Below are 24,975 nucleotides of genomic sequence, written 5' to 3'. Positions count from 1 at the left end.
AAAATGGCTAGCACTAAAAGCCACCAAAGTCTTTTCCAGTCCATGAAGCTATGCAGGAACTTGTTCCACTCTGGTTACTAGTCTTCAGGTGGCCCCAGCTATATCCTGCCTCTACCCTATCTCTCAGGATGAGCTTGAGAAGTTGAAATTACATAATGTGGACTCTAAGCTGCGGTTACAAAAAAGATAACCCTTCTGTGGAAGGGGGGATAGCTCTGAAAGATATTCAAGATGGGAAGTTGGAGTCTTCTTTAAAACTCTCCTTTGAAGTCTCTGCTCGCTCTCTCTCTCTTTTCTGGCTCCAGTCTGCAGTTCTTATGCAGTCGTGGCTTGCTTTAGCTGGGTTCACAGCATGCAGCAGATGAATTGGCTGTAGCTGATTCTCTGGTTTCTTTGGAGTTCTCCAATATTGAGACAGAATTGGCTTATTTGGCTGATTCTTTATATGATCTTATAAAGAACATCAGCCAAGCAAATAGCTTTGACAGTCACAGCTAGGTGTTTATTGTGTCTTCTCCAGTGGGCTGCAGATGCTGCCTCCAAGTAGTCCCTTACAGAAGTCCTGTTTAGGGGGAAGCTCCTCCTTTGGAGAGGATTTAGAGAAGCTAGTCAAAGATTTGGGGGACTCCAAGTCACAGCATTTGCCTGGGGAAAAGCCTGAAAGTTCTTACAGGTCTAATCTGTCATGTGGACTCCAAGGAATGCCTGGCCATTCCACTTTCTTTCAGAGGCCCCCAGTATCAACAAAAGCATTCCTTTTGCTTTGACAAGAGATCTGCTACCCAGGCTGCCAGATCCTCTCCGACCTGTTGCTCCTCACAAGGATGGGGTACAGATCCACTCTTCAGCAGAAGCGATAAGAGACCACTTATCTAATTTTTACGAAGAGTGGGCCAAGATCACGATGGACCAGTGGGTTCTAATTATTATCAGAGAAGGTTGAAGTTAGAATTATGCTCCAAAATCAGTTTTTTTTATTGGAGTCTCCAAGCAGAGCCTTGCTGAAAAGCAAGCCATTTGTTCTACTCTTCATGCCTTACAAGAGCTGGGGGCAGTGATTCCAGTCCCAATCATGAACGGAAATGGGGTCCTGTCACAAAATGCCTAGCCACCCACCTGGGGTTACCCCTCAGCTACTTAGAGGGTCTATCCCCAGCACAGCTCAGGTCCGCCTGTACCTTAAGCTTGTGCTCTACACTAGCACCCTCCTCCCACTAACTGAGTCACAACCGCCTCTTGGCGAGTTTCCCCACTCTCAAATTATCCCCAGTGATTTCTAGGTTGCTGGAGCCACACTCCCAGTGGTCCCACAGGTCCCAGAAAACACTCACAGACCCAACACACAAACCACCAAGATTCTTTATCAGTCCAGACAGGCAGAGGCAATAAACAATTGTTTATTGTCTTAACAATATATTGAACAATGAACAAAAAAGTGCAATCAGCAAACAATAACAGGTAACTGAAATATGGATCAATTATAACACTAATTAAACATTTGTTACTTTCTAAAACGTACGTGGGGAAATCAGGACATATAGCTGCTCACCAGTTATCAAATATAACTGTTTTTTTACAGGGCTTCAGCAAAGAGCTTTCTCTCTCTCTTCTCCCAGGCTGAAACTGGGGGGGGGGGGGAAAAAACAGTACAGTTCAAATGAAAAAAGCTCCAGGGCAAATCAGAGCCCAGTCAACAAGTTTAAAAGTATTCTGCAGACTGCCTTTCCAAAAGGATTAAACAAAGAGAACAACCTTGGTTCTGCAACAGCTTCAAAATATAAACATGCACCACCTGTTGGCCAAACTAGAGAAATACACAATATATTTTAAAGGCTTAAAACACACTGATTCCTTCACAGGTCCCAAGAAAACAGCATCCTATCACCTGGTTCTTGACCTCAAGACAGTCAACCAGTGTCTCTAAGTGAGGCATTTCTGGACAGAAACATGTCGCTCATTCATTGCAGTGGTGCAGCCCACAGAGTTTCTCATGCCATTGGATCTCAAGGAAGCCTACATCCATATTCCAATCTGGCTCTCCCATCAGTGCTTCCTCCATTGTTTGCTGTTCCGGGGCAGTACTTTGTTTTGTGCCATGCCTTTCAGCCTCTAGAGTTCCCAGAATTTCTCCAAAGTTGTGGTAATAGTGGTGGCATTTCTAAGGAAGGAGGGCATCAAGGTTCATTCCTATTTGGATGACTAGTTGATCCGGGCCTCCTCAGTCCAGGAGAGCCATCAGGTGACGTCCAGGGTTATTCATCTCTTGCAGTCACTTGTTTGGGTTCTCAATCTTCCCAAGTCACTTAGAATCCACATAGAGTCAGGAGTACTTGGAAGTTTGATTCGATACTTCTTTATGGAAGGAGTTTCTACTGGATCACGGGAGGGACAAGGTTCAGATTCAAATCCGATGCTTGATGCAGCTCCCAAGTCCTCAGACATGGAATTATATTCAGGTCCTGAGTTCCATGGCAGCTGTGTTGGATGTAGTTCCATCGCCTCAGGGCCCACACGTGTCCACTTGAGCAGTCTCTCTTGTCTCACTGGTTTCCATTGTCTCAGGATTAGTCTTCATCTCTCTTGGTCTCCTCAGGTGAAGTCCAGTATGTTGTGATGGCTCCAATCAAGCAATCTCCTCAAAGAGATTCTGTTAGCTTCTCCGTCTTGGATAATGGTGGTCATGGATGCGAGCTTAACGAGCTGGAGAGCGCGCTTTCTCCGCCATGCTCAAAGTCTCTGGAATGAGACAGAGCCTCTTTGGAACTCAAAGCGTTTCGCTTGGCTCTTCTGGCCTTTCATCTTCTACTAGAGGGCAAGCCTGCACTCGAGCGCTTCACTAACAAAGGAATCTCATCTATTGCTTCAGTGGGCAGAAGCATTTGCTTCAGAGCTTAGCAGCGTGCATTGCAGGATACTTAAATGTCCAGGCAGATTATCTTAGCAGGAACTCCTTGAATCCAGGGGAGAGTGAGCTGTCATCGGCAGTCTTCCAGCTAATAATCCAGAGGTGGGGCGTTTCGATTCTTGATCTCATGAAAACTCATCGGAACGCAGAGGAAAAGAATACAGTTCTGAGGGCCTAGATAATTTTCTCTAGCTTTAGCTGGAGACTGGTGTTCTGTTTGTCAGTTAGCACAGTGCTCCACAAAAATTCTTCATTTTGGTTTAGTGATCCTGATTGCCCCTGATTGGCCCAGGGAGCCATAGTACATAGACCTAATTCAGCTGCTAGTGGGCCTGCCATTTCAGCTTCCAATTTCAGTGGGGCTTCTTCATCATAAATCTGCCCTATTGTAACCTCTCAAGACCCAGGTTGTAGAACCAAAGTTAAAGAAAGAAAAGTTACTCTGATGAGGTTATTACCACTCTGCTTCAGGCATTGAAGCGATCTACTTCAGCTGCTTATGCGAGGGTCTGAAGACTTTTTTGAAGTATGGTATTTGGAAATGGCTCTTTCTCCCTTCCAATCTTTGGTATCTCAGATTTTGGGTTTCTTACAGAATGGATTCAAGAAGGGGTCTGGCCATCAAACCTGTCAGGGTTCAGGTAGCAGCCTTAGCTTTCTACTGGAGACAAGAGCTCAATTCTTCTATAGTGGCATATCCAAATTGGTTCATTTTTTGAGAAGGGTCAATCTTTGAAGCCGTCTCTTCACCCTCCTTGCCTGAAATGGAATCTGAACTGTTGTGGACTCTGCAAAAAACACCCTTTGAACCTTTCAAGAAGGTTTTTTTGAAAGACCTTACCCTGAAATCCGTTTTCCTGGTGGCCATATCCTGGGCACATAGGATATCCAATCTGCAGGCATTAACTTGTAGAGATCCGTTCCTCTGCTTTTCAGGTGTGGGGGAGGGGTCACCATTTGCACAGTACCTTTCTTTTTACCTAGAATGATCTTATCCTTTCACCTAAATCAGCTGTTGTTGTCTTCCATCTTTTTTGGAAAGAGGATTACGGGAAGGATTTTCATTTGATGCAGTGTCTGGATGTCCGTGTACTCCTCTGTACCTTTACGTCACCAATGCCATTTGTCACTCAGATGACCTCTTCATCCTCATGGCAGGGACCAAACCTGGGGTAATGCCATCTATAAGGCAACTATTGCTCGCTGGATTAAGGAGGCTTTGGCTTTGGTGAATATTCTTTCTGGTAAACAACAACCTTCAGCACTCAGGGCTCATTCTATAAGAGCTCTGTTGACTTCTTGGGCAGAATCTCGTGCTTATGTCTCTTGATGAAATATGTAGATCAGTGACGTGTTCCTCCTTGCATGTATTTTTAATTCACTTTTGTCTGGATATTTTGGCCAGATCAGAAGCTTCCTATTGGGCCTCTTGTCTGTTTTTTAGTCAGTTTCTCTGTTTAGGTTTTGTTTTGGCATTTTGTTGTTTCTAGTTCCAGTTGTAATTCTGTTCATGTTTTATTACTATGAGGAAGGAGAACTATTGTCTCTAATTCTTCCTTCTGCTTTGTTATGAGAAATATTAACTGATGAAGGAGCATACCATCCTGTATGACAGGGTTCTGTTTGGTGCTCTCTATCTTCACCTGCTGGAAGATGGTCAGAACCCACAAGTCTCTGGATTAATCTGCTATGATTGAAGGAAAGAAAATTAACAGGTAAGACATAATTTTTCCTTTATGTGCCTACAGTTAGGGGCCTAATTAGCACCTAACTTAAGGCACGCAATATAGATTTACCCCCTAAGTGCTTAATATGGTTTAGTAAAAGGGCCCCTATGCCTGTAAAAAAAAAAAGAAAAAGAAAAAAAAAAAGAAAAGAAATAGCAAATCTTTGAGGGCTTTATTACAGCAACCAAATCATCTGTGCATGTCCTGCTACATCCAGCATTCTGATAGTCTCTACCATATAACGTGAGAACTTGCCAAAAAACTTTGCTGAATTTTACACTGCACAAAAAAACAGCAGGCAGATTCTAGGAACCTGTACGCAGTTATACTCAGTTTGTTATTCTGTGTCCTACATTTAGATTGAGCTTGATGCCTTTTTTTTTATATTGACCCTCAAGAAAATCATAGGTCCCTGTTTCCACAGGTATCAGTCAGGTGACGATATTGTTCTTAGGTTTGAGGAATGCCTTTGTTTTTCATGGCTACGATGGTGATGGAGGTGACTTGTTTTGTTTATACATTTAAGGCAAAAGAAAACAGTGTGCGGTTAATGCAGGTAACAGCCACTCTCCTGAGAGAGAGCACATGGAGATGAGTCCCTGGGAACCACTTATTATTTTTTTTTTTCTTTCAGGTCACCTATTGTGTGGAATAATCTTTGAAGGTGAAAGAACGATTTCAGCTACCACTGTTGCCAATACCGTTTGGGACCTTAAGTTTGAAGGAGCTCGGAGCTATGCTTGATCGGATCTAATGAAAGTTTGTAAGCTCTTGTGCACCGACTCTCCTTGAGGAAGGTAATGAGTGCTGCTGTGTGCCACCTTGTTCAAAGCAATGATTACGATTCTCATTTCTTACCATTGCTGTCCTGCAAGTGCTGTTGTGGTCTGCAGGAAAAAAAATGATTTTTCACTCATATTTCTCTTTTCTTCTGTAGTTGATGTAGTTATATTTTTATTACTGTGTGTCTGAGGATGGCGAGCGCTCCCCTCATTTGCCTGTGATGCATTTGTTAGCATGCTTAGGGCAGAGGAGAGGGAGAGGGCAGAAAGATAAACACAGCCTTGGCAGTGTTGTCATTTTTTTCCTTCTCAGGAATTGTTTGCTATTAGATTAGGAAAAGCAGGGCGAGTGAGACAGCTTGGTGATGATCTCCAGTGGAAGCCATACAGTCTGCAAGCAACAGTACTGGCCTGGTGGTGCAGAATATCAATGCCCGTTTTTATCTCGGTGCATGTCACATGTTTTGTGCACCTGATGTGATAGCACTCATTTGCTTTTGTTTTTTGTTTATTGATATTTTATCATGTACATATAAAGAAGAATCGAGAAAAGCAAGGGGGGGCTTTTTACTAAAACACATAAGGGAATGGACTAAGTGCATTTTAACACGGGGTGTTCCTGTGCACTAAGCTTATTTCTAACATGGCAGTATTTAAGGCATTTAAAAAAAAATCAGATCATGGATAGTTTTCGCATGAGCTCGCGTTATCTGAAAAAATCTTTAACACAGAAGCACTTACGCTTCCTAGCTAGTTAATGCTTCCATGACCATTCTCTGTGCATGGAACACATCCTCTAAATATATATATATATATATATATATATATATATATATATATATATATATATATATTTTAAATACTAATACCTGACGTAGTGCACATTAAAAGACAGTGTACGACAATGCACTTCAACGCACTGGTTTTTGGCATGGTAACTTTCTTTTGGGCCCTGTTTACTAAACTGTGCTATAAGCGTGCTAGTGTTTTAGCACTCGCTGAAAATTATCATGCGCTAACATAGGAATATATGGGTGTCTCTAGTATTGGCGCTTGCGTTAAAATGATAGCGTACCTTAGTAAACAGGGCCCTTAGGGCTTAATGCCATTTTTGCTAGAAGGGCCTCAAGGTGTTCAAAAAGAAAATATTGTACATAGTAATTACACCAAATATGAGCCCCATCATGGGGGGAAAAAAACCAAAGGACTACCATAGGCACTAAAATCTGAATTACTTCTATTTCCCTTTTCCTTACATCCCCCCACCCCCAAATAATAAACTTATCTAGTTTAAATGTAAAAAAAACCTACCCTTTAAAGCTGTTTATCTTTCAAGAATGTCTCTAATCCCATAACCCCAAGAGACAAGACACGAAGCCTTATTTTGAGGAACGCCGCCTCCTTATCGAAGGCATGGAAGCAACCTCTGGAAACAAATAATTTTTTTGGCCACAAAGAGAATCTTTTTTTTTTTCTTTTTCTTATTTAAGTAAAGCTTTAAAAACTTAGGGCTCCTTTTACTAAGCCACATTAGTGATTCCCCAGTGCTGCAAATATGATGAAGCCCATTCCATTCCTATGGTCCTCATTTGCCACGCAGGAATCAGCACAGCGGCTTAGTAAAAAGAGCCATTAATCTTGTTTCCTCCTTTCAGGAATGTAACAGAGGGTAGATCTATTAGGAATATCATCCATTGAAGAGTTGAGAAAATCTGAAACATTTACCTCCAAATTCTACAAATTTGTGTACGAAATTTTGCAACTAATTGTGCACACAGGTTATAGAATGGTGCCAGTTAAGCATCTAACTTAGGGGTCTTACAAAGCTGCAGTAGAAAGCGGCATTAGCTGACCTTACATGAGTCTTTCCTGCACGCTAAGGCCAGTTTTACCAATGCTGGAAAATGGCTGATGTTCCATTTTACAAATTAATGGCCACGTGCTAATGTTGCCATTAGCAGACCGCCATTACCAAAAATTATTGCGTGAGCCCTAGGCAGTAAGTTCTCACATGCAAACTTCGCACTAATTATGGTAATCTAGATGCACTGATTAGCGCAGAAACACCCAATTTCCACCTTCCAGGAAATTTATATATATATATATATATATATACACATACACATCATTTTTTAAAATTTGTTTATGTAGCTTTTCAAATTTTCAACCAAGTAAAACTTGTACAGAAAAGTAAAACTATCCAGCGAATATGTAATAAGAAACATTGAAACAATACAGGAAAATAAATAGTTATACTCCAGTTTACTATATATGAATCCTGGACTACAAAAGTGGAAACTCTTGAAAAATTTGACAAAGAAATTAAACCTAACATGATGGAGTTTTTAATTCAAATGAGCTAATCAGTGTTAACCAGCCCCCATGAATCTTTTAGCTTCTAGAAAGCCAGTAAGATGATAAGGCTCAAAAAACACATAGGGGTCCTTTTACTAAGGTGTGCTGAAAAATGGCCTGCGGTAGTGTAGGCGTGGGTTTTGGGCACACGGAGATCCATTTTTCAGTACAGCTGTAAAAAAAGGCCTTTTTAAATTTTTGCTGAAAATGGACATGCAGCAAAATCAAAATTGGCGCGCGTCCATTTTGCTTCTCAGACCTTACCACCAGCCATTTACCTAGCGGTAAAGTCTCATGCAGTAACCGAGCAATAACGACCTACGTGCGTCAAATGCTACTATGCGCCAAAAATGAAATTACCACAAGAGCCACGCGGTAGCCGGGCAGTAACTCAAGTTTTTGGCGCATGTTGGGTCTTATTGGATCTTATCACAAGATGCATCATTAGTGCTTACCGTCACTTAGTAAAAGGAGCCCTTAATTTTAAATTAGGTGCTAATTGTCTTTAGTTACCAATACTGGTCCTTTGGCATTAATTGGAGTTAATTAGCACAGAATTGCAGTTGTGCACGTAACTGCACTTTAGGTTCTTTCTATAAACATATTACTGGTGTAACGGCTCCTGGCCAATTAAATAGTGATTAAGCAACTAATCGCTGATATTTAGTGCCAAACCAGCTATGTTGAACAGTAAAAATGGGCCGCTTAGATAGCAGGCCCATCTTTGAGTGCTAAAAAGTTAACCGGTTAGTGCTGAATATCGGCATAGCCAGTTAACTTTTTAGCGGCGAAAATAAACCCAGATAAGAACATAATAATAGCCATAATGGGTCAGATCAATGGTCCATCAAGCCCAGTATCATGTTGCCAACAGTGGCCAATCCAGGTCACAAGTACCAGTCAGAAATCCAAATAGTAGCAGTGTTCCATGCTGCCAATCCTGGGGGCAAGCAGTTGCTTCCCCGTGTCTGTCTCAATAGCAAACTATGGCCTTTTCCTCCAGGAAGTGGTCCAAACTTTTTTTTAAACCCAGATACACTAACCACTGTTAATACATCCTCCGGCAAAAAGTTCCAGAGCTTAACTATTCGTTGAGTGAAAAAATATTTCCTCCTATTTGTTTTAAAAGTATTTCCATGTAATTTCATCGAGTTTCCCCTGGTGTTTGTACTCTTTGAAAGAGTAAAAAATCAATTCACTTCTACTCGCGCTACACCACTCAGGATTTTGTAGGCCTCAATCTTATCCCCCCTCAGCCGTCTCTTTTCCAAGATGAAGAGCCCTAAACTCTTTAGCCTTTCCTCATATGAAAGGAGTTCCATCCCCTTTATCATTTTGGTCATTCTTCTTTGAACCTTTTCTAATTCCGCTAGATCTTTTTTGAGATACTGCGACCAGAACTGAATGCAATACTCAAGGTGAGGTTGCACCATGGAGCAATACATTGGCATTATAGTATTTTCAGTCTTATTTTGTATCACTTTCCTAATAATTCCTAGCATCCTGTTTGCTTTTGTGGCCACTGCCGCACACCGAGAAGAAGATTTCAGCGTATTATTTACAATGACACTTTTTTTTTGGTTGTTGACCCCCAAGGTAGATCCTAGTATCAGATAACTTTGATTTGAGTTATTCTTCCCAATGCGCTTCACTTTGCATTTGTCCACATTAAATTTCATCTGCTATTTGGATGCCCAGTCTTCCAATTTTCTAAGGTCTTTGTGCAGTTTTTCACAGTCCGCATGTGTTTTAACAGTCTTAAATAATTTTGTGTCATCCAGTTAACCCATTAGTGCCCAGTGTTCCCATATGGGAACAAATCAATTTGTTCCCCTATGGCTTATTATGGGAACATTGGGCACTAATGGGTTAAATAACACCGGTCCCAGTACAGATCCCTGCAGCACTCCACTATTCACCCTCCTCCATTGAGAGAAATGGCCATTTAACCCTACTTAACCCTACCCTCTATTTTCTGTGCAATAACCAATTCATAATCCACACCAGAACATTGCCTTCTATCCCATGACTCTTTAATTTTCTCAGGAGTGTCTCAAGAGGAACTTTCTCAAAAGCTTTCTGAAAATCTAGATATGCTACATCAACTGGCTCACCTTTATCCACATATTTATTTATGCCTTCAAAGAAATTAAGCAAATTGGTGAGGCAAGACTTCCCTTGTCTGAACTCATGCTGACTCTGTCCCATTAAACCATATTTATTTATGTGTTCTGTAATTGTATTCTTCTGTAATAGTATCCAGTATCTGACACTGATGTCAGGCTTACCGGTCTGTAATTTTCCTGGATACGGCCCGGCATTGAATATCCAAGTTTAATGCTGGAGGTGGACAGCAAACATGCTGAATATCGGGCCTATAGTGCCTAATGTAATAGTGTACAGTTGCAAAGGGGATGTGCACATGGGTGAGCAAGGGGCGTGTCTTTTAGTTGTGCACATAAGTTATAGAATACTATCACTTACGTGCACAACTTGAAACACTTAGGTGTGAGCATTTACACCAGCCTTTGATATGGTATAAGTGCTCGCACCTGAAGTTATTAAGAATGCCAGCTGACACTAGTACTATACAATGGCAATTTCATACATAATTGCTTTTATAGGATTGATGCTTAGCGCCCATATTTTTAGCAGCCTTTCTTGAATCTACCCCCTAGTGTTTCAGGGGCTAATAGCTCCTTATGACCCTCCTCAGATACAACCTTTTACGCAATAGCACTCATTCTTTTTTACAAACTAGTGTCTCATGACTGCTACTTGTCTGCACTTAGAGAATTGCATGAGGACAGAAATTTCGCCCGTCCCTGCACATCCTTGCTGGAATCTAACCCATCCCCACTGGAATCTCCTCCATCCCACGCAAGTAATCTCCTCCATCCCCGCCCATCCCCTATACTAAAATAACCCAACTTATGGTAAAATAACCCAATTTAACATTAATCTATGTTGATAACTTCCCCTCTCAGTACTTATGGGGATTTCAATGCTGTCAACCATATTTATTCATTTTTTTAGTGCTATTATAATTGTAATGACACAAGGGAAGGATAGGTAGGCTGGCCTGGCACTACACTTCCACGGAAATCCTGCAGGACCTGCGCCCATCCTCATGAACCTAGAGGGGATCCTCGTGAACCACATTCCCATGTAACTCTGCACTGTGTTCAGTTTTGGAGGCCATACCTTGCGAAGGATGTCAAAAAAATGGAAGCGGTGCAAAGAAAAGCTACGAGGATGGTATGGGATTTGCGTTCCAAAACGTATGAAGAGAGACTTGCTGACCTGAACATGTATACCCTGGAGGAAAGGAGGAACAGGGGTGATATGATACAGACGTTCAAATATTTGAAAGGTATTAATCCGCAAACTAATCTTTTCCGGAGATGGGAAGGCGGTAGAACGAGAGGACATGAAATGAGATTGAAGGGGGGCAGACTCGGGAAAGATGTCAGGAAGTATTTTTTCACGGAGAGGGTGGTGGATGCTTGGAATGCCCTCCCGCGGGAGGTGGTGGCGATGAAAACGGTAACGGAATTCAAACATGCGTGGGATGTGCATAAAGGAATCCTGTGCAGAAGAATAGATCCTCAGAAGCTTAGCTACAATTGGGTGGCAGAGCAGGTGGGGGGAAGAGGGGTTGGTGGTTGGGAGGCGAGGATAGGGGAGGGCAGACTTATACGGTCTGTGCCAGAGCCGGTGATGGAAGGCGGGACAGGTGGTTGGGAGGCAGGAAAAACTGCTGGGCAGACTTATACGGTCTGTGCCCTGAGAAAGACAGGTACAAATCAAGGTAAGGTATACACATGAGTTTATCTTGGGCAGACTGGATGGACCGTGCAGGTCTTTTTCTGCCGTCATCTATTATGTTACTATGTTAACTCTAATCTGTACTGTCTTCATGCCTTACATGCTGTAAGGATGACGTCCTTTGATCTGTCCCAGTATGGCAACACTTAGGTAAGAAGTTCTGATAAGGGTCAGCAGCACACGAAGGGCTGGATTCAATAAACAGCACCCAAAGTTAAGCAGCGGATTGATCCATTCTGTTAGTATTCTATAAAGGGTGATCTTCATGGAACATCCTTTCTAGAATAGCGGCTTAGTGTGCATTTTGCACCTAATTTTGGGTACGAGCATTTACACTTGCCAAAGGCTGGTGTAAATGCTCATGCCCAACCAATGGCGGTTAGGCGTGCAAATGCAGTATTCTATCATATCGCACCTAAATTCTGGGAATGCCCATGCCCCTCCTATGGCCACACCCTTTGGAGTTGAGCGCTATGAAATTTAGGTAGAAGAAGGCGTGGGGTGTAACTCCTAATTACTGCCAATTAATGGGCCGATGATCAGTAGCCTGGCTATAACGCCCCTATGATCAAAGCTAATAGCTTACAAATTTATGTGCGCTATTAGCTCTGATCATAGGGGTATTTCTCTGATCTTAGGGGTACTTTTGCGGGAGGACACAATCCTCCCACCGAAGTTATTTGACGGGTCTGGGCTTTCAAAAACCTGGATTTGTCAAACAGCAGAAGAGGTTTGACAGGCCCGGGATTTTCTCCCGGACCTTGCAAACCTAAGTCCGCCTCCCCACCCCCCCACCCCCAAACACAAGAACTGGAGGTCCGGTGGGCTTCCAGGCTCCTCCCCCTAAAACATCTGGTGGTCCATTGGGACCGCTATCTATCTGCCCCCCCAACACCCAGCGGCCTACCTCTCTGTAGTGGTGGTGGTATTTGGAGGAGGGAGGGACTAGCACTCTCTCCTTCCTCTTTGAGGGCCTTCCTAAAATGGTGGTGTCCCGCCCTGCCCGGTGTATCCTGGGATGTGTTGGTTGGGGCTTAACTTCCATATATGGGTTAAGCCCTGCCCAGCGCATCCCAGGATGGACCGGGCAGGGTGGGACGCTGCCATTTTGTGAAGGCATCCAAAGAGAAGGGAGGGAGTGCTAGTCCCTCCCTCTTCCAACTACCACCACCACCACGGAAAGGTAGGCCACCATGGTTGGAGGGGGACAGCTAGATAACGGTCCCACTGGACCACCTGGGCGTTTTTGTGTGATGGGAGGGGGAAGCTAGTGGTCCTACTGGACCATCAGGGTTTTTGTGCTTTGGGGGTGGGGGGGGGGGGGGCCTAGAGGTCTGGCAGATCTCCAGGTCTTGCGTTTTGGAGCAGAAAATCCCGGACCAGTCAAACCTCTTCAGTAGGTCTCCCTCATTCCTTCCTCGCTAGCAAACCTAATGCCAGCTTGGAGCTGGCATAAGGTTTTCAACAGTGGCAGTGCCCTTGTTTGGTGCGCTGCCCGCTGATAATGAGGAATGAATGCGGCAGACCCTTGTTTGCATGTATTTGCATTCAGTTAGCATTCAGAACTGGTAAGGGTGTTATTACACGCGTTTACTGGCTCATCGGGCTGGAGCAAACACAGGTGCTGGTATTGCGCAATTGGCATCTAGCGCTCATGCTTGCTTCTGATCATCGACTCATAAGTTCTTTAACTCCAGTAATTGATATTGCCTTATTAGCTAATTAGTTTATGTGCAGATCTGCCATCTGTGCTCAACTTTGGGCATCCTGCAGTATACAGAATCTGGGGTATGCCCATGATTCTATTACACTCACAATAGAGAGAATGGGTATAAAAGTTGCCTTCCAAAACTGACAATGTTGAAATGTTGCTGGTTAAATCCAGCTACTACCACATTTTTCTTTGGGGAGAGAAGAGATGGAGGAGATTTGAAATGTGTACTTTGAAAACAATGAAAGAGACAAAATAGAAATGCTTTTGTAGCACTCTACCCAAAGACCTTGTAGATTAGCTGCAAGCGTCATCCAGCTTTGCTAGAGATCTGGGTGGTGAAACTTTCAGTACAGTGAGAGAGAAAATATGAAATACTGATGCAGTTGCTGAACACAGTAGTAAAATATATGAAACTTGATTTAGAGCAAAACTTTAATGTGACTGACTCCACGGTGGATTATGTAAACCACATTATGAACCCCTGTTCCTGCAACTACAAAGTAAATATTTTTCAAGTTCTCTGTCCCAAAAATCAAGCAGCACAGCTATGGTTTTCTACACAGCTGAACCACAGCTCAGAGTGATCATGGTTAAGACTCCGATATCAAAGTGCATCAGGAGGCTGGATGTTTAGCGAAGCAAGCAACCACAGAAGGTGATCTCTCCACAGGAGAAACAAAGACAAGCGAACGTACAGTGGATCCAAAAAAACCTCTCACAATGAGTGTCTTCCTGAAAAAGGTCTTTATTGAAATCTGCACAACTGACCCGACATGTGACGTGTTTCGGCCGGGAGGCCTGCGTCAAGGGTCTAAATGTGTCTGATGCAAGAAATACCTTGTTGGTCAGATGAATAAACAGCTCAGAAAATTGCTAACAGAGATATCTGAAATCACATGGGTGGGAAGAGGTGGCCTAGTGGTTAGGGTGGTGGATTTTGGTCCTGAGGAACTGAGTTCGATTCCCACTTCAGGCACAGGCAGCTCCTTGTGACTCTGGGCAAGTCACTTAACCCTTCATTGCCCCATGTAAGCCGCATTGAGCCTGCCATGAGTGGGAAAGCGCGGGGTACAAATGTAACAAAAAAAACAAAACAAAACAAAACATGGCCTGAAGCTTCGTCTATGTGGTTAGACAAGACCAGGATTACAGAGCCAGCCAGGGGCTGAGACACCACATTGTGAGAGGTTTTTTTGGATCCACTGTACTTCACTTGGCTGGATGTTTAGGACAATAGCCTTATGGGTCTCAGTGGGATAGTCACATAGTAAAGGGCAGTAGAAGACCAAAATGGCCTATCCAGTCTGCCCAGCAAGGGTTGTGACGATCATGCTGTGCAGGTTACATTCATGGAGATTAGAGTACTTTATTCTGGTGTTTCCTTTTCTTCCCACTTATGAGAAGGGCAACAAAAATGATAAAGGGGTTGGGATGACTTCCCTATGAGGAAAGGCTACAGCGGCTAGGGCTCTTCAGCTTGCAGAAGAGATGGCTGAGGAAAGATATGATAGAGGTCTATAAAATAATGAGTAGAATGGGTGGATGTGAATCGCTTGCTTACTCTTTCTAAAATTGCTAGGACTAGGGGTCATGCAATGAAGCTATTAAGTAGTAATTTTAAAACAAATCGGAGAAAATATTTATTCATTTAATGTGCCAGAGAATGTGGTAAAAGCAGTTAGCTTAGCAGGGTTTAAAAAAGGTTTGGATAACTTTCTAAAAGAAAAAGCCATAAGCTGTAAGATGGACTTGGGGAAAATCCACTGCTTTTTTTTCTAGGATGAGCAGCATAAAGTCTATTTTACTGTTTTGGGGTATTGCCAGAAACTTGTGTCCTGGATTGTCCACTGTTTGAAACAGGATACTGGGCTTCATGGACCTTCGATCTGTCCCATTGTAGCAACACATATTTTCTTAGGAATTCTGCAACATTTTGGCTTCTCTGGGAGAGCATTAAAGATATCCAGCACCCACTGCATGAGAAAATATTTCCTGACTACCCACTTGAGGCGTCATATTGTTCTACAGATTTAGTTTCATTGGAAAATGTTTGTTAGCTGTGAATTTTTAATACTGTATTTAAAAGTCTGAAAGTTTCTCCTCTGTCCTTTCTCTCTTTACAAGAGTATACATATTTAAGTCCTCAAGTCTCGTATATATTTTAGTGACCTTGCTGTACAACTTTGGTTGCCTTTCTATGGACTGCCTGCAGCCTATCTATTGTTTAGAAGGTAGGCTTCCAAAATTGAGTAGAGAATGAAAGGTGAGGCATTGCTAACAGTCTGTATAGGGGCATTCATTCTTCGTTTTTTCAACTAGTTACCCCTCTCTGTGCAGCCTTGTATTCTGCTCAAGCCACTACCTTGTACCAGCATTAGCAGCTTAAATAGTCACCAATTTGCACTTCTTTCTGTGAGAGGTAGAAGCCAGAAATGATCTACACCTCTGTACACAGCTTGGCGTACCTCATGCCTTTGCCAGTACTTCCCCACACAGCTTTGCTGCCTTAGTATCATCGGACACTATCATGCTGAGGTCTCTTTCTTAGTCTGATTGATTGTTTCAAGACTCTTTTTTGTGGTTTTGTGAGGATCAGAGAAGAAGGTGAAAAGGCCTGGGCTGACCTTCCAGAAGTGAGTGAAATGGGAGCAGGATTTGGGGTGTTTGAGGGAGGAACTGTGTTTGTCCAGGGTGGTAGAGAACCAGAGAGGAGGTATCTTACACATTTACTAGTCTACTGAAGAAGAACATAAGAATACCCATACTGGGTCAGACAAATGGTCCATGTAGCCCAGTATCCTGCTTCCAATAGTGGTCAATCCAGGTCATAAGTACCTGGTAGAATCCCAAAGAGTAGCAACATTCCATGCTACCAATCCCAGGGCAAGCAGTGGCTTCCCCCTTGTCTGTCTCAATAGCCGATTATGGACTTTTCCCTCCAGGAACTTGTCCAAACCTTTTTAAACCCAGATATGCTAACCGCTGTAATCACATACTTCAGCAATGAGTTCCAGAGCTTAACTATTTGTTGAGTGAAAAAATATTTCCTCCTGTTATAAAAGTATTTCCATGTTACTTCTTCATTGAGTGACCCCCTAGTCCTCCTCCTCTTCCTTAGTCAGTAACACACAGGCCTCTTCTTTGAGCTGAAATTTTTGACCTCACCCCGCCTCGAAGGATGGGGCAGTCTGGCAGCACTGCTTGTACACCGTAGCCTCCCTGGATGGGTGAGTGGGGTCCTGGAATTCAAAAGCATGGCCTGCTTGTTGCCTTAATTGAGGAGTGTGGGGAGGGAGCGATGAAGGGGAGTATTGCACACCTCTGTCCCCTTCCAGTCTGTCCAGTCACCTTACTCAGTCTGTCTTTCCACTCGGATACTCCCAGTTCCCTCACTCAGATGCCTCTGCAACTTCACTCCCTCACTTTCCCGCCCTCTTCTTCACACAAACTTCAGTCTCTTTATTTTCTTTCCCCTTCACTTCCCCTCACTCTTCTTCCCTTTATCAATACAAATTCTTCCTTCCCTTGTGTGGTTGCCAAGGGCAGAGAGAGAGGTGCCCAAGAAGCTAGCATAACAAACTTTAATGGGGCAAGGAAACTGACACACCAAGTAGCGAAAGAAGCTGTAGGCTAGGTAGGCATGCACTTCTTGTTATTCAAAGTTGTTAAATCGCAAGAGGATTGTGAAATGTTACAAGAGGACCTTACGAGACTGGGAGACTGGGTATCTACATGGCAGATGACATTTAATGTGAGCAAGTGCAAAGTGATGCATGTGGGAAAGAGGAAACTGAATTATAGCTACGTAATGCAAGGTTCCACATTAGGAGTCACTGCCCAGAAAATGGATCTAGGCATCATCGTTGATGATACGTTGCAACCCTCTGCTCAGTGTGTGGCGGCGGCGGCTAACGAAGGAAATAGAATGTTAGATATTATTAGTAAAGGAATGAAAAACAAAAACGAGGACGTTATAATGCCTTTGTATCGCTCCATGGTGCGACCGCACTTCATTGTGTTCAATTCTGGTTCCTGTATTTCAAAAAAGATATAGTGGAATTAGAAAAGATACAGAGAAGGGCAACGAAAATGATAGAGGATGGGACGACTTCCCTATGAGGAAAGGCTAAAGTGGCTAGGGCTCTTCAACTTGGAGAAAAGACGACTGAGGTCTATAAAATAAAGAGTGAAATGGAATGGGTAGACGTGAATCACTTATTTACTCTTTCCAAAAATACTAGGACTAGGGGGCATGAAATGAAGCTACAAAGTAGTAAATTTAAAACGAATTGGAGAAAAAGTTTCTTCATTCAACGTGTAATTAAGCTCTGGAATTTGTTGCCAGAGAATGTAGTAAAAGCAGTTAGCTTAGCGGGGTTTAAAAAAAGGTTTGACTGGCTTTCCTAAAGGAAAAGTCTATAGACCATTATTCAAATGGAATTGAGTAAAATCCACTGCTTATTTCTAGGTTAAGCACCATAAAATGTATTATACTGTTTTGGGATCTTGCCAGATACTTGTGACCTGGATTGGCCACTGTTAGATACAGGATGCTGGGCTTGATGGACCTTTGGTTTGTCCCATTATGGCAATACTTACGTACTTATGTAAACTTGTCCATTCTCCCTTATAACTCCGTAGTTATGCATGGAAACGTGCAAGAATCAAGCTATGTGGCTGTTCCTATCTTGGGATTAGCAGTTCAAACAGTCACAGCTCAATTCTTTTCTCTGGGAAGTTGGGACCGGAAGTGATCTATGCCAACCAGGTGCTTTGCTCTATTACATATTACATGCTCTTCTCTGTTTCCCAGAGATATGGAAAAAAAAAAGTAATGTGCTGTTTGGGGTTATTCTGTCAGAAATTAAACATTAGGTAATGGACATAAAACAGAGTTAAATTGGCACAAGTTTGAAACTTTGGAGTAGATCTACTCACCCTCAAGATGAAGATCTAATCTAATACAAGCATTTTTATTCTGCTTAACCAAATTAAGGACCTAGGCAGATAACCAAAGAAGAGATTGGGCTCTAGCCCCAAGAAAAACATTGGTCATGCTAAAATACATAAGAGTCCTTAAAGGTTACTTTCTTAATAAATACTGTTCCATCAAATAAGCTTTCAGAAGACGTCTAAAAGTATAGTAGACTGTCACTGCTATTCATAAGTCTTAATCTGGTACCAATTTGTCTCCTTTTTATGTCTGTTTTTTTTTGTTATGCACAGTCTACTTCAAGCAGGGTCAAGTGAGTTTGAGATAGGTGGCAGTCCAGCATCCTTCCACCTCCAGTAGGAAGTTTGAGGGGGTGGGATGCTGCTGGTTCTGGACTGCGTGTGGGTACTCAAAGATCCCACAACAGACACGGAGGATGGAGGTAGGGTGGTGGTGTTGGCAGGGGGAATTGAAGAGAGAGAGATACTGGACTCAGGAGAGGAGATGGGGAGGTGCTGATAGATCACAGTTGGCTGAAAGCTTGCTTAGGGCCTTAAATATTCCTGGGTCCGCCCTGGCTTCAGGATCATCCCCTCCTCTTCTCTCCTGGTCTCTGTGGGAGGGGGGAGAAGAGGGGGCCTTACTTTGCTCTGTCAGCTCCAGGCTCACCCACCCACTCCTCCTTCCCTTTTCTTCCCTGCAGTCTCTCGAAGGGAGGTACTGGAGAGCACCAGAAATTAAGTCCTTGCTCATGTGTGTTTTACAGAATTATGGTCATGTAAAAACTGACGTTGAGTGTGCAGAAGGTGCTGAGCAACATTGGCTGTTGTTTGTTTATATTCGGTGTCCAAGGTCACTTCCCTAGTACTATGCTAGTTATGTGAACTTCTTATGTTAAGAATTATTGCCCACCCCCTGAGGACACCGTGCTAGTCTGAATATCCACGTGGATGCAGCTGATACTCAGATGTCTGCAGGCCAGGGTCTATGGGTAGCTTCTGTTTCCTAATTTAGCCTGGCACCGCCTAATTCTGTAATACAGCAGGAACTGACCTGTGTCTCGTGGATTGGTATTTGAGCTAATATGCTACTAATCTGAGTACTGGCAGTCAGCAACAGTGATGATATAACCATCAACACTGTTGTCCATAATATCATATAACCTAGAGATTCTGAACTCAGTTCTTGTATAGAGTATGTATGAGATAGACTTGCATAATTTTCCTTTTCCCACACTCCCCCTTTCCATGTAACATCTCTATGGAGAAGGGTGATTAGTGGGGTTTCTCAGGAGTCTGTACTAGGACCGCTGCTTTTTAATATATTTATAAATGATTTAGAGATGGGAGTAACTAGCGAGGTAATTACATTTGCTGATGACACAAAGTTATTCAAAGTCGTTAACTCGCGACAGGATTGTGAAGAATTACAGAAGGACCTTGCGAGACTGGGTGGCTAGATGGCAGATGACGTTTAATGTGAGTAAGTGCAAGGTGATGCATGTGGGAAAAAAGAACCTGAATTATAGCTACGTCATGCAAGGTTCCACGTTAGGAGTTACGGACCAAGAAAGGGATCTGGGTGTCGTCGTCGATAATACGCTGAAACCTTCTGCTTAGTGTGCTGCTGCGGCTCGGAAAGCGAATAGAATGTTGGGTATTATTAGGAAAGGTATGGAAAACAGGTGTGAGGATGCTATAATGCCGTTGTATCGCTCCATGGTGCGACCGCACCTTGAGTATTGTGTTCAATTCTGGTCGTCGCATCTTAAGAAAGATATAGTGGAATTGGAAAAGGTGCAGCGAAGGGCGACTAAAATGATAGCGGGGATGGGACGACTTCCCTATGAAGAAAGACTAAGGAGGCTAGGGCTATTCAGCTTGGAGAAGAGATGGCTGAGGGGAGACATGATAGAAGTGTATAAAATAATGAGTGGAGTGAATCAGGTGAATGTGAAGCGTCTGTTCACGCTTTCCAAAAATACTAGGACTAGGGGGCATGCGATGAAACTACAGTGTAGTAAATTTAAAACAAATCGGAGAAAATTCTTCTTCACCCAACACGTAATTAAACTCTGGAATTCGTTGCCGGAGAATGTGGTGAAGGCGGTTAGCTTGGCAGAGTTTAAAAAGGGGGTTAGACGGTTTCCTAAAGGACAAGTCCATAAACAGCTACTAAATGGACTTGGGAAAAATCAACAATTCCAGGAATAACATGTATAGAATGTTTGTACGTTTGGAAAGCTCGCCAGGTGCCCTTGGCCTGGATTGGCCGCTGTCGTGGACAGGATGCTGGGCTCAATGGACCCTTGGTCTTTTCCCAGTGTGGCATTACTTATGTACTTATGTACCTCTGACAGCCCAGAACTGCCCATGGATATTTATTTGTATCCTGTCGGTCAAAAGTCTTTGGAGGATAGCAGTGCAACATCCCTAATTAGTCAAAATTAAATAATAAGAAACATAGGATTAACTCTGCATGCTTTTATGCCAATAACTAACCATACACATTAAACATATGCTTTATTTCGAACATATCCTGCAAATATCTCTCTCCTCTTTCCTTTCTCAGCTCCAACACTGCTTACCCAGACCCTAACCTGGACCATACTGGCATCCTCTTTCCTGCAGCAGCCTGGCTACAGCTGCAGCAGAATGTCACTCTCTGATAGAAAATACCAAATAAAATGATTACGGGGATGGAAGGTCTCTCATATGAGGAAAGGCTAAATACCGTAGGTTAGGGCTCTTCAGCTTGGAGAAGGTATGGCTGAAGGGAGATAATGATAGAGATCTATAAAATCCTGAGTGCAGTGGAATGGGTAAACGTGAATTGATTGTTTACTCTATCAGAAAGTACAGGGACTAGGGGACATTCCATGAGGTTATGTAGTAATACTTTTAAAAACAAATTGGAGTAATAATTTTTCACTCAGTGTAAAGTTAAGTTCTGAAACTCACTGCCACGCAGATTATTGCAATGGAATATATGCGGGATGTATAGAACAACTCACAAAGAAACTCCAGACAGCCCAAAACACAGTAGCCAGGCTGATATTCGGTAAAACACGTTTCGAAAGTGCCAAATCCCTTCGAGAAAAACTGCATTGGCTCCCAATCAAGGAACGTATTACCTTCAAAATCTGCACCTTGGTCCACAAGATTATCTACGGTGAAGTCCCAGGATATATGGTCGACCTGATCGATCTCCCAACCAGAGCATCACGCACCTACTTGAATCTCCACTACCCAAGCTGCAAAGGACTCAGATATAAATTAACCTATGCTTTCAACTTCTCCTACATAGGCACACAATTGTGGAATACACTGCCAAAGACTGTGAAAACAATCTACGACCACCTAAACTTCAGGAGATCATTAAAGACCTACTTATTCAGAAAAGCATTCCCCACCTACCTAACTTAGATGCCTCAACCCTGCAACACAGCAAAACCATAGATTGTATTGGACATTATATATTCCTCCCTATCCTTACCCAACCCTAATGTCAAATTGTATTTGTTTCCATACCAGACTTCACAACGCCTTTACGGTATTATGTAAGCCACATTGAGCCTGCAAATAGGTGGGAAAATGTGGGATACAAATGTAACAAATAAATAAATAAAAGCCAGGTAATGTAGCTGTGTTTAAAAAAGGTTTGGACAAATTTGTGGAGAAAAAGTCCATAAACAGTTATAAAGGTAGACCTGCTTATCCTTGAGATTAAGTAGCATGGGCTCGTGCTATTTGTTGGGACTCTGCCAGGTACTTGTAACCTGGACTGGCCACTGTTGGAAACAGTATACTGGGCTAAATGGACCCTTGGACTAACCCAGTAGGGCAACTCCTATGTTCTTATCACCCCTGATGTAGGCATCAGAATGAAATTTTGGTTTGCCATGTGAGCAGGTACTCAGGACTTTTCCCAACCCTGGTTAAATGTGTTGCAATCTGCTGCTGGAAAGCAGTTCTGAGCACCTCTGAGGTTTGACTGAGCCCACCCCCCCCCCCCCCCCAACGTGAACTTTGTTTCACTACTTCACTGCTGAATGACTCATTTTGATATTTTGGTATTAATAGTCCTGATTGCAAATGTCAGAAGTGAGGGATTTAAATTGAATTTAAAAAGACTGGTACCTCCCTCCTGGAATTGTCTCTTAGAGGTGCAACACTAGAGTTTGCACCAGCAGACTCATCCCCCCCCCCCCCCCCCCCCCCCCCAATATACAGCCATCAGCAGTCAGCATTTTAAAAAAAATGCTGATCATTGCCAGCTAAATTATCCCCCGATATTCAGTGCCAAGTCATATCCGGACACCAGCACCGAATATTGGTGGTTAATTTTGAGCAGGCTGCTGGAGCATATGTGGGCCCAGCCAATATTCAGCCAAGCCTGCATATGAAAGTTATACAAGCCCCGGCTGCATATTGGGCCAGGACCCACATTAAAAAAAAAAGTTTATTTTCTTGCTCCTTCAGCCCCCCCCCCCCCCCCCCCCCCTTTGGGCAGCTCTGCTCCGCTTGTCCACCCCCATCTCCTGGTCAGGATAGTACCATCTCCTGGGGTCTACCTGACTGCCCTAGTGGTCCAGCAGGGCATCAGGGGCAGGAGTAATTCCCCCTTGCTCCTGCCCCTGTTTTTTGGGGGCAGGTCAGATGCGATATTCAGTGGCACTCCCCGCGTTAGTGCTGCTGAACATCCGTGGTTGGGCAGAGACAGGTGATTTAAGCGAGCAGGAGTTAGCTCCTACCTGATTAAATCTCATTGATTATCGGCCTCATCATTTTTAATACCTTAGTTTGGATATTTTTTTCCCCTCTCAGCTGCCTCTTTGCTGAATTACTCTCCTCAAGCTGTCATAAGAAACTTAGACCCCTTTTTAAGGCATTCATGATTAGATTGCATGCACACCTGCAGGACCTTTTAAAGGGACAGCGAGCCATTCCCTTGGGAGAAAGCTGTGTAAGCGACATATTTCTAGTGCTATTTATAAAGACTGGAGTCGTGTAGACTTGGCCTGGATCTCCAAAACCAGGAGAGAACAATTCAAGTCTACATTGTTTTGAAAAGTGCATCTTGAAGACCTCTTGATGCTCTGATAAACACTGTTTACATGGCTTCTCCCCCCTGCACCTGCTTTCTAAATTTAAACCTCCCATCTGTGAAGTAAAGTTGTTGTTTCTTACAGACACAGGCTTTATTTTTTCCTGTCTGCAGCCCCAATTTTTGCTCCCCTCCCCCTTTGTAACTGTCCTTTCTACAATTCCCTGGGAATAGGGGGAATCGCTGTTTCTCTGGCCTAATTCTATAATTGTCTCTTCAAAAAATATATATCTTCACCTCTTGAATCCCCTCCCCTACCCCTAAGCAATGAAAAATTTAAAACTGTTATATACCACCAATCCAACAGTTTTTGATCTTGTTTTGTTTATTTTTATTTCAATTTTTTTATAGCCCGCAATACTTCGCAGTTCTATGTAGGTTACACACAAAGAGACTGGACAAAACAGGAATTACAGCATAACATCATCAATTAAAACTAATAATTTTCCTTCCATTTTTCTGAAACAAATATGTTTTAAGCAGATATCTAAAGTACTCATAGCTTGACGCCTGAACTATTAAGAAAGGTAATCTTAGCAGCTTGGTATGAAAGTAAAGAGTCTATGCACCTCTTTCGGATTTTACCCTTCTTAGATGGGAAGGAAAAAAGGTTAAACAATAGAGAACCCCAAATTCTTTTAGACCAGGTAAAACAGCTTAACAAATAAAAAGGGGCCAAACTTTGCAAACCTTATACATTAGACATGAAAGTTTAAATAAGACCCTTGCAGTTACTGGCAACCAATGAACTTTAGAATAATAAACAGATAAATGACGTTTCAAGGAAAAAATCGATCTAAGGGGTATTTTTACTAAGGTGCATTAGCGTTTTTAACGTGCCTGTATATTTCTATGACTATTATTTAACTAATGCAATCTTTCTTCTTGATATTTGAATATACTACAACCACATCATTGTGTGCATTTAATTTAACAATCTTTATTATGAAAACCACACTAATCTAACAATAAAATACTCTCTGCCCCACACTCTCACAGCAGTTTCTCCCTATTATACATTTCCCAAATTGCTCATCCCCAGTACCATTCAACAAAACCAGCTATAGCTCATCTCACAGTGTTCCAGATTTCGAAAGTGATGAACCAATTTCAACACTCACTGTCTTTCTGTTCTATTTTCCTGAATCGGAGATGTCCCATATTAATAAACAGAGCACTTCCTTCAGCTTGCTTTCAAATCCTTTGTTGGGTTCCGAGAAGAACTCATTAGTCCAAAGAAGAAAAAAAGAAAAACTGTGGAATGCTTGGCGTCTATTCCATCCACCATATATTATGTCTTCCGGTCCCATAACGTTTTTGTTGGATGTTGGGGAGCTCCATATGGTATGCCTAACAGAATTCAGAGGTCGGATATGGTATGAGAATCAAATTTTTTTGTATTAGATTCATTGTAAAAGTTGAGATAAGATTGTAATGTTGTGTATTATGTATTGTATAAGGTCTCCTGATGAAGTAATAAAAAGAAACACGGCCTGTGTTGGGACCAGACAGAAAAAAAGTGAAGGTTTTTCAGTCTAATGATGATGTTGCTCAGAAATTAAGCAGCTCTAATTGGGTCTGCTGAAGCAAAAAGAATATTTGTTCTCTGAGCTTCTGAAGACTTT

General features: G+C 42.7%; 1 protein-coding gene across 2 annotated transcripts in view; it reads left to right on the top strand.

Moving 5' to 3' along the window:
* PTP4A3 (protein tyrosine phosphatase 4A3) overlaps positions 1-24,975 on the top strand; it is a 172,572-nt gene that overhangs the window by 47,548 nt on the left and 100,049 nt on the right. For both annotated transcript variants that reach the window (XM_030219666.1, XM_030219658.1), the window contains exon 2: positions 5,267-5,429. The gene's annotated coding sequence lies outside the window, so the exon portion shown is untranslated. The remainder of the gene's footprint in view (positions 1-5,266; positions 5,430-24,975) is intronic.

The sequence above is a fragment of the Microcaecilia unicolor genome, chromosome 1 (genome assembly GCF_901765095.1).
Source record: "Microcaecilia unicolor chromosome 1, aMicUni1.1, whole genome shotgun sequence".
Lineage (NCBI taxonomy): Eukaryota > Metazoa > Chordata > Amphibia > Gymnophiona > Siphonopidae > Microcaecilia > Microcaecilia unicolor.
Note: the sequence above shows the minus strand (reverse complement) of the source record. Positions and strands in the feature narration are given on the sequence as shown.